The following is an 11099-nucleotide window of genomic DNA, read 5'->3' as shown; positions in this document are numbered from 1 at the left end:
TCCACCGCTCCCCCTCCGGGGAAGGGGGGATTCCACGGGGATTTGGAAAGGAGGAGACTTGGGGGGGGTGTGTTTCACTCTCCCAGTGAAGGTGTGCCCAAAGGAAATGTGTGTGTGTATGTGTGTTGGGGGGGGGGGTGCCCACAGGGAACCAGTGGAAAATGAGCAGTTGGAGACACTCCCAGGCGAGAGAGAACTTTAGATCCAGCACTGGTCAGGGCAGGAAGAAGAGATGGGGAGCGGTTGGAGATAGTGGAAAGCGACGGAATCTAGGAGCCTCCACTGGCTATTAAAACTCAGCACCTGGCCTAGGAGTCTGCCCACGAATGACGTATTACTTAATGTTTTAATAATACCGAAGATTTATTGAGCACTCAAATATTCCTAGGAGCTAGACTTCATAAATGTTATAATCTTTAATCTTTCTCTCCTTCCTCAATACCCTGGCAGAAGGGTAACGATATTATCGATATTATCGCCTCTGTTTCACAAAGGAGATACTGAATCCCGGAGGGGTTACCTAACTTGCCCAAGGTCACAATTAGCAAGTAGCCGAGTTGTGATTTGAATTCAGGGCCTGTGCGCTCAAGTTTCTGTCTTGTGTGAGAGGCCTCAGCGTTAATGGTCGGGGTTGGCAGGATGAGGGGCTCAATTCCCGAGGGATGTCTTCAGTTCCAAGCCCTTCCTTCTCAGAGTCAGGCCTCTCCGTCGTCATCTCTTTATCTCCTGGCAGTAATCCTCCCATCCCTAAACCCCCAGGGCTTGTCCACGGATAGGAGCCTTCCATGACTCCAGTCTAAAGGGATGGGCGCAGTGGAAAGCGGAGTAGGAATAGCTGGCCTGTCTCTGTCCCATTCCCTTCCTCTGTGATCCTCTGGGCTTCCTCACCTCCTCCCCCAGATTCTCACCCTCTTGTGACAAGAGGTGCTTGTCACCTCCTTGCTTAATGGCTCAAGGCGGGGTGGGGTGGCAGGATGTGATGCAGCCTGGGCTTCCAGGCGGGCTTCTCCGACGACCCGGTTTCTGAGCGCTGGTGCCCGGGCTACACCCGCCTATGTGTGTATACATATATATATATATATATATATATATATGTTTTTTTTTTTTTCTCTGCTTTCTGCCGCAGCCGCTCCCATCTGCCTGCAGTCAGAGACTTGCTCTCCTTGCCTTCAGAAAATGACTGCGAAGCGCCCGCCAGTTCAGGCCGCTGCAGGCAGCTGGCCTCAGACGAGCGGGGATTAGCAGCTCCGGGCTGCGGCTCACCTCCAGTGCCGTTGTGCTCCGTGCTTGGGTCCCCCTGCACGCCTGCCTCTGCGCGCCTTGCCGGCTTGTCTTTTTCTTTCTTTCTTTCCTTTCCTTTCTCTTTTTCTCTCTCTCCTTTCTTTTTCTTTCGTTCCTTCCTTCCTCGTCTTTTCCTTTCCTTCCTGCCTTCTTTTTTCCTCCCTTCTTTCTTTCCTTTTATCCCCCCTCTCCCCTGCTTTTTTTTTTTTTTTCCTGTCAAAGCCTCATTTATTCTTTGCACTTAAAATGCCAAGTTCCAGTTACATAGAATAACTTGGACTCTACTGAATTTCAATATAACTTATCTTAGAAGGCTAGCAATTTATCATTTAATCTTTTGGTCTCCCCTGCTTTATACTGGCTTCTGTCTCACTTTCTTTCTCATCTTCTTGAATTTCTTTTTACTAAGGGTTTTTAAGATTATGTGCTTGGTCTTCAGCAATACAAAGATATATTGGGGGAGAAGCTTCCCCTTCCTATACAGTTTCAGTGTTCAGTTTGCTGTGTACCCTTTCACACTTTTCTCCCCCACCCCACACACCTTAGTTTAAGTTTTGACACAGTCTTTCTTTAGATTTGAAGATTTCCCCAAATTGCAGATGTTCTTCGTTATTTGAAAACTTTTGGCCTGTTACATAGCCCTTTAATAAATATAGCCAGATAGCCACAGTACCAGAATCTTGTGACAGAAGTGAAGCATTTTGGTTTGATACACAAGGGCATGTTTCCCGTACACATGTTCAATTGTAAGCTTGAACTGCATTGAGCCAAATTCAGACAGATCCTCCTCTGAGTTCAGCTCAATGCCCAGGGATACATGGTCTCTTCCCCCACCGACTGTAAAATAAAATTGCATCTTACTATGTTTTATACTCAGCATCTTTAAAAACAACAATAATATATCATGGAGAGCTCTCTTGGCAGACAGATACAGAGCTAGCACTCATGCTTGATTTCAGCTTTTCCATATTCCTATAACTTACTCAACTTTTTCCCTTTTGATGAGCCTTCAGATTGTTGTCCTTTATTTTGCTATTGCCAACTGTAGTGAACATCCTTGGGCATATGCCTCTGCTCATTTATAAAAATAACATATTAGGTTACAGTCCTGTAAGAGGTATCACCAGGTTTGTACATTTAAAATTTTTAGTAGTTGCTACCTGATTACCTTCCAAAATGATTGTAGCAACTCCCTTGTCTACCAAAGATAGAGTAAGAGAGTTGCTATTGCCAGTGCTGAATATTATCAATATTTTAAAATGGTGCCAGTCAGAAGGGTAAAAAGTGCTGTCCCATCATTTATAATATTTTTATCCTTGACAACCTATGAAGCTGGAAACTTCTCATGTTTGATAACTGTATTTCCACTTCTATGATTTGTCTCTTCACTACCTTTGCCATAAATTTCAGGTTGTTGGGTTTTTCATAGAAAATTTTAGGATTATATTATAGGCTTTATATTTTTATTATAGGGTTATAAATCTGTTTCTTTTATATTTTAGGATTATGAGTCTGTTTTAATTGCAGATATTTCATCTCAGTGAAATTTTTACTTTTTCTTTTGCCCCACAGCAAATTTTAAATTATGTTGTCAAAATTGCCAATCTTTACGGCTTCTAAGTTTCCTCTCTTACATAGAAGGCCTCACCTACTCTGTGGTTCTAAAAATATTCTTTTTAATTTTCTTCTAAGGTTTTCGTATGAACATTTAAATATTTAATCCATCTGGAATTTATTTTGTGAGTAACACAAGGTAACAGTCTAACAATTTGATCCCAGTTATCTAGCCAAAGGACATTCTTTCTCAGTGAAAAACAGCTTTTGCTAATCTTATATTTAGCTCTAGCCATGTAGGCCTGAGGCAACTCACAAAAGGCCAAACCTGGGGGCAGTTCCATAAGGCTACCACCATAGACACAACACTTCCCATTTATCTTAACTCTTCAGTTTCAACACTGTGGTAGATCAAGGTCATTCTCACAGAGGCCAGGAACAGCCTAGGCTTGATGTTACCTTTTCTCTTCGAAGTATTTCTTATAGTATTCATTGGATTTTGCTAAACAGTCTATTAGATTGAAGTGGTTTCTAAGTTTGTTTTTTTAAGGTTTTATTATTATCCATGCCTCCTGAATTATATCAAATACTTTTCCATTACTTTTTAATACAATTATATAACATTCCTCTCCTTTAACTTGTGGATGTAATGAATTATATTGATAGACTGCTTGATTTAACCATATTTGCATTCTTCAAATAAACCTTGTTTCATCAGAGTGAATTAGGTTTTTGCTGCTACTCTGGAATGTGTTTGCTAATATTTTATTAAAACATTTTGCATCTATATTCATAAGTAAAAGATGTCTTTAGTTTTATCTTTGTTGTATTCTTTAATCACATTTTAAAAAGGTTATGTGTAGAATACATTGGGGTGCTCTATATAAACCTGGATCAGTTTGATTAACAGAAAGTTTTTTTGAAGGTTGGATAGAACTCAGAAATTTCCTATTTGTTTCCCTTTGATTACTGGTCTGTTCAGATCTCCTACTATTTCTTGAGTGTATTATATTCTTTGTCTTGCTAGAAATTTGTTCATTTGCTTTAGAGTTTCGTTGTTGACAAAATTGCTTATAATTATGTCAATGTATTATCTAAGTGGTTATACCTCATTTTTCATTTCTAATAATACATTTTAACCTTTGCTCTTAAAAAAAAGAAAATAGGCTGCCGAAGGAAGTAGTTTTATTTTATAGGTCTGTTGATTTGGCTTTATTCATTCTCCTTTGTGTCTGTGGGAGATGAGTAGGATTGTGTGGTGGTAGTAGCTTTGACTTCTTTAATTTTAGCTTCTGCCTTTATTAATTCTCTCTTTCCACTTTCTTTAAGTTAGTGTTTTTTTTTTTTAAATTTGTAAGTTAAAGTTTTAGTTCATTTATTTTCATGCTTATTTTTAGTAACAAAAATATCTGAGGCTAAAAATTTCCCTCAGAGTTTAACTCTAGCCACGTCTTACAGATTTTCTTTTGTGGAATGTTCTTTAAATTATTTCTAGATAATTTTTAACTTCAATTTTGATTTCCATTTTGACCCAGTGACTGTTCAGAAGAGTATTTCTTCATTTTCAAATGTTAAATTTTGGAGAGTTACAGTTTTTGTGAATTTCTTGTTTTATTTTATTTTAGTCAGAGAATACAGTATATACATTTCTCCCTTTTGGAGTTCATTAGACTTTCTTTGTTGCCAAGTACCTGACTGATTTTTAGAAATGTTCTATAGATATGTTAAGAATGTGTCTTCTTTGTAAGGTTCAACTTTATAATAAATCCATCTGTTCATTGTATTACTTGGATTTTTTTATATCCTTGCTTATTTCTTGTCTCATGTATTTGCTAAATATTTAAAGAGGTATATAGATTTTCTCACTATAACTATGGCTTTCTGTTGTCTTTTGTTTCTAGTTTTTTTTCCTTATGTATTCACTGCTACATTGTTCAGTGCATAAAGTTTATGGCATATAAATTCTGTGTGTCTTTTATCATTAGATGAATATATCCTTGTTCTGTTTAATTCTTCTGGCTTTGAATTTTACATTATCTGACTTTAATACTGCTTTATTTTTACTTGCACTCATCTCATATGTCTTTCTGTTGCTTTATATTTAGTATTTCTTTGTTCTTTTCTTCCAGGAGTATTCGTTATATGTACCATATCATTGTTTTTTTAAAACAAAAACTGAAAATCCATTTTTTTTTTAGGAAAGAATTTAAGCCTGGGCTTCCCAGGTGGTGCTACTGGTAAAGAACATGCCTTCCAGTGCAGGAGATCTTCCCTGGGTCGGGAAGATCCCCTGGAGGAGGGCATGGCAACCCACTCCAGTATTCTTGCCTAGAGAATCCCATGGACAGAGGAGCCTGCTGGGCTATAGTCCATAGGGTTGCAAAGAATCAGAATCCACTGAAGCAACTTAGCACGCATGCATACGCATTGCAAAAACAAATATATTTGATCTTATTTCCTCTCTCGTGGTTTGTTCACTACACTTTTTGTTTCCAGTTTTCTCTTTCCTTACTTTTCAAGGTTTATCAAATTTTTTTAATCAAAATTTTTAAAATCCTTTATTTGCCCTTTTACTTTCCCCGAGGAATTTAGAAGTTCTCTAAATAGAGCTCTATTTTGCTAGTGGTTACACCCCTATTTTTAACAATCACATTTAAGCTACTTTTCTCCTTAGATATATCAAAATTTAATAATAAGTATATTCTTCTCACTCAACCACTCATTTTACAAAGATCAATGGCTGTTCCAAGGTGAGTTGATTAGAGAGGATTCAACAGGAAATCGGGAGACCAACTAGGCAGTAATTGCTATGACTAAGATAAGAAGTTTTTCCATGGAGTGTATGTGTTTTTTGATTTTTCATTTCAAGTATTCTTACTTAATACATACTATGCTGTCATATTATCAGCATCCTTTTATATTTAACAGTAAATATTATAACCACTGCTTCTTGAAACTTAAATCCCTAAATATTTATTAATCTTGAAATCTTTGTTTTGATTTCATTTTAATTTGCTTAGTCATTTCTTCAATAATTTTTTTGTCTTTGAGTGTCTGAGAATGTCTTTTGCCCACACAATGAATACTATCTTGAATGAGTACAAAATTACTGAATGATAATCCTCTCACTTGTCTATAGATATTATTTCATCATTTTTTTGCTTTCACTGAGGAAGGTGAGACCTCTGATTCTAGTCTGCTTCTTTCCTTGGTAAATATAAAATCAAATTTGTTTTGAAAAGAAGAAGCTTCTTTGTCTGAAAGCTTGTAAGATTTTTCTCTTTATCCATGAAATTTGTAAGTAGAGACATTTTATTCTATCATTTTCTTGATTATCATATTTGTACCTATTCATTTTTTTTCTTGGGCTTCCCTGGTGGCTCAGTGGTAAAGAATCCTCCTGCTAATGCAGGAAATGCGGGTTTGATCCCTGGGTTGAGAAGATCCCCTGAAGAAGGATATGGCAACCCACTCCAGTATTATTGCCTGGGAAATTCCATGGATAGAGGAGCCTGCCAGGCTATAGTCCATGGGGTCACAAAAGAGTTGGACATGACTTAGTGACTAGACAACAATAACTTGTTCATTTTTATTATTCTTGATATTTTATTTTTTATCCATCAAGTTTTCTGGATATGTCTCTGTCTCTTATAATTTCAGTCATAATTTCAGTTTTTCTGTGCTTTTGCTGTAGTATTGTGGGTTATTTCTCCATTTTATCCTCTGGAAAGTTACTTTTGTTTTCAGCAGAAATCATGTCTCTACTGAAATTTTGATATTGGCATCACTTAATTTCAGTCTTCAGTCACTTTTTAAAATGTTCTCTAAACCTAGTACATATAAATTATATTTATCATTCAATTTATAGTAAAATCCAATAAAGTTATTAAGACTATCAAAAAAATGAAGTGATAGAGAGAGAGACAGAATGAAAAAAATAAAAATGCTGATCATTAAATGCAGACTACAGATACAAAAGAACTTACAGATGGAGAAGTCATTGTGGACAGGAAAAAATAAGTTGTATGCCATAAACTGGAAGGCAAGAAGGGCATGGAATTGGTCTGACTCAACCTTGAAACTTTAAGTCAACACATCATTCTTGTACTTCTGCCATCCTATAAAATGAACCATGAATGTCCAACATTTTTCCTGGCAAATATTTTACCATGCCCCTTGCTCCAAGATATTCTTTCATTTTTCCCCCCTGAACTGCTGTTTACTTATAAATGTTGCAATCTGGTTAAGAAAATCAGTGTCTTATCTATGACCCTGCTCTCCTCCTTGGACCTGGATGTTTGCATCTTGTCTCACTAGTTTTTGGCCTTTCTTCTCCCTTTTAAACTCTTGGGCTTGGATTGGACCTGGTACTCTCTATCTTCCTGATCTGGGCAACCTGGAAGAGTATACCTGCTTTATGACTCCTTGGAACCCAACCTCAGACTCTGGTCTCCCAGATAGTACCTAAACCAGTCTACCCTATGAGTGTGAGGAATCCAGGAAGGCTGGACATGATGGATCTTTAAAGATGGGTAGGATATGAGAAGAACAGAAAGAGTACAGAGCTCACCTTGAGGATGAGATTAACGTGTGCATGTGAGAGTTTGTGTGTATGTGTATGTGTATGTGTATGTGTGTGCTTGCTCAGTGAATAGTCAGACTTACTGGAATAGGTTAATATAGAGGTAATGTCCAAGAAGGTCCTCTAATGGGGAGGGAGTGGAAGATGAAGGAGGAGTCATATGGCTGGAAGAATTCCTTAGGACTGATGCTGGTGGAACAAACTTTCCCTAAGTGGTAGGAGAGTGATCTTGAAGCCAGAAAAGTATAAAAACCAAGGGTCAAGTAGGGAACTGAGTCTGGTAAGGCAGAGAGGAAAGTTGGGCCAATTCATCAAGACTAAAGGACCAAAAGAAGACGTTTAGAAAGGTTCAGGGATTGGAGATGCAGGGAGATAAGAGGTAGCTGATGAAGGAAAACCAGGAATAGTCCAGAGAGATTGTTTGCTGTAGTCATGGTTAACATTTAGGTGCTTGCTACAATATGGCACCTACATATGGACTTGCTCATTAGATGAGGGAAGGGTGGGTTGGAAGAAAAAGGCCAGATTTTTCTGGATCTTAAAAACCATACCAAGCAACTTAGATTTGAAGCAGTGAATAATCAATGCTATCAATAGATTTTTGAGCAGGGAGGTAATATGATGTTATTTTGAACAGCTGTTACTTTGAACAGCTGTTTGGAAGGACTCAAGGAAGAGAGATTGGAAATTGTCTTCAAGTGAGAGATGTTGAGAATTTAGACATGGGTAGGGAAAAGGAGTAGAGAGTGACACATCCAGGAGATACTATGAAGAACTACTAAAAATAAGATATTTGGGTGGATTAGGTGAGAAGAGAGAAGAAGGAGCCATCAAAGGTAAACATGAGATTTTTTAGTTTGGAAAGGCTACTATGGAGAGTGGCTACTATGGGAAGGTTAGGCATGTTGAATTTGAAGCAATGACTAGATAATTCACTTGGTGGAAAATACTGTTTGGTATTAGACTATAGTTATTTGGTCATAGAGGGCCTAAGTGTCAAGCTGCATCAACACAGAAATGATCAGTGGTGTCATGACTGTGGATGAAGGGAGAAGAATGGAGAAGGGGGAATACAAGGGCAGATGGCTGAGCATTGGGCATAGATTCACATCTTGTGAAAGAGAAGAGGAAAAAGAGACACTGAAGGAGAAATAAAAGACAGGAGCAATCAGAAAAACTGAGGAATGAGATATTTAAACAAAAGGAGGTGGTTGATAGTTTCGCTTATTACAGGGAGGTTTGGAGATGAGTGGTCTGCCAAGGAGGGTGATAATGTTTAAAGACGATTCTCAAACTTAAGCATGCAGCAGAATCACCTGGGGGTTTTGTTAAACATATTTCTGGGTCCCATCCAGAGTTTCTGATTCAGTATGGTCTGCAGTAGAGCCCAATAATTTGCATTTCTGCCTAGTTGCCAGATGATGCCAAGGCTGCTGGCCTGGGAATCACACCTTGAGAACTATAGGGCTAGAAGAATGATTCCTGCCTTTTCATTTGTTCATTTCTGACCCGACACATCCAAGTGCTATGACACACTCCTCCTCATAGCAATGGCTCACAGAGGCAGGGATTCTCATGTAGGGCTCTGAACCAGTGTATCTGGTTTTTTAAAAAGCACTCCCCCCACCCTCAGATAATTCTGAACAACTTTCACTTGGGGAGAATTACTGAGCTGATACATGACATTAATAATATTCAAAAATAAAAGACAGCATTGGAACCATACCCGAACAGATCATTCTTTCTCTGATGATGCAGAAGGCCCTTAAGGAACTGATCTGCTTCGGGGTGCAGCTGCATGTGGGTGGTGGTTCCTTCTGCTTTCTGGCCCTCAAGGTGAGTCTGTAGGGGGAGTAGGGGAAATGGACCTTACTGTCTCTTCAGCTCGATCACCATCCATGGGTGGTTAATCCTCGAAACCTTGTTGCCCACAGTCATTTGCAGGTAGGTACTCCTTGCTACCCCACAGTCCATGGTGAGGGTGCTGTCAATATCCATGGAGGGAGGAAGCAGCCATTTCCTTCTTTGGCTCCCTCCTCCGCTGCCTCATTTCCTTTTCTCTAAAGTATACTATATATCTTGAATCCTGAAGGAAGTTTAAGCAGTTCTCAGAGCTCAGGTGATTGGTCCAAAGCCATACCAAGCTGAAGATGAGGGAGTCCTCACTGCCTTGGTCCTTGGGGGCATCACATACAGAAGCTCCCCAGGCCTCCAGAAGAAGGCCATCCTTCACTGATTGGCCCCTTTCTTCATCCCCTCCTTTAAGTCCTCTCCCTTTCACCCTTTTCTTGCCCCATGTCCGTACCTCCTCTTTTCCAGGAACATGCCCCACCCCTCCCTACAAAAGTGATCATGTCCCATGTCTCTGCTGCCTCCGGTGTTTGTTGAATGTCAATGACTTTCCTCCCTTGCCCAATTTCTGCTGAATCTGCAGAGGGGAGAGGGTAGGCTCTAATCTATCAGATTTAATTAAAAAGTTTTTTCTTCACATGATAGTTGAACAAGTCAAGTGATACAGAGGTATGTAAAGAAAAACACAGAACCCTTTATTCACCCCTATCCCCAGCCCCCAGCCACAGTCCCTGAAAGTAGCCAGTGTTAAGAATTTGGTGTATGTCCTTCCATAACTTTCTCTACATTCTTACAAATGTGCCTGTGTTTGTTTTCCCCATGGTAGATGAAATATTTAAATGAGATTTTATTCTGTACATTGTTCTGCAACTTGCCCTGCCAAACAGTAGGTCAACTCATTGTCTTTTGATTGTGTGGGTTGTGGGGTTGAATGAACTCCAATGTGTGGGGAGGAAGCCTCCCACTCTAGACTGTGGATTCTGCAAGAATTAATTTCCTTCTTGACAACCCTGATCTTATTTACAAAAGCGATTCATATTTCTTCTTTTAACATAACTTATTTCTTGTGATCCAATGACTAATGGCCTCACAGTGTATTCACCTGATCTCTTCTTTCCAGCTGCCTAATGGTCAGATGATTATTACAATATATAACCTTGACAGCTGCTTCCCCCTATTCCTGGCTGCCCCCAGGCTGGACTTTATATGTTGGCAGTCATCCTTGCTTTCCCCTACCACATACAGTGTGCCCTTCCAACACTCAGCTATCTTAGACAGACTCAGGATGCCCAGTTTCCGCAACTGGACCCAATCTCCGGTCCTTGACTCCTGGCACCGTACCTGTATATCAAGTGCTTTATTTGCCTTGCTAGGTTATTCTGGGCCACCTTATCCTTCGGCTCAATTGCATATCTGTTAAGCCTGTTTCCTTCTTCACCCTGCCCCCTACCCCAAAGCTGAGGTCAGTGGACAGCTGGGACTCCTGTCCAAATAGGAGTGAAGGAGGGCAAAGCTGGTGGAGTCCTTCCTGGTGTCATGTGTGGGCATTGCCAGGAAAGACACATGTTAGCTTCACTGCCTCCTTTGCTCAGGGCACAACATCCCCACATATTTAATAAAGGTTTATAACTGTGAGGTCCATTTTCTGCTGTTGCAGACTGGATCGAATTCTGCACACCTCCCCCACTCCCAACCCCAACACAGGTACAGATTCTTCCTCTCCACCCCATTAGGTGCCCAAAGGTCACCTTGGGTTTCCCAGGTGGCACTAGTGGTAAAGAACCTGCCTGCCAGTTCAGGAGACATAAGAGACGTGGGTTTGACGCCTGGG

This window comes from Cervus elaphus, chromosome X (assembly GCF_910594005.1).
Source record: "Cervus elaphus chromosome X, mCerEla1.1, whole genome shotgun sequence".
In the NCBI taxonomy this organism is placed as follows: Eukaryota; Metazoa; Chordata; class Mammalia; order Artiodactyla; family Cervidae; genus Cervus; species Cervus elaphus.
The sequence above is the reverse complement of the archived record's forward strand: the minus strand, read 5'-3'. Positions refer to the sequence as shown.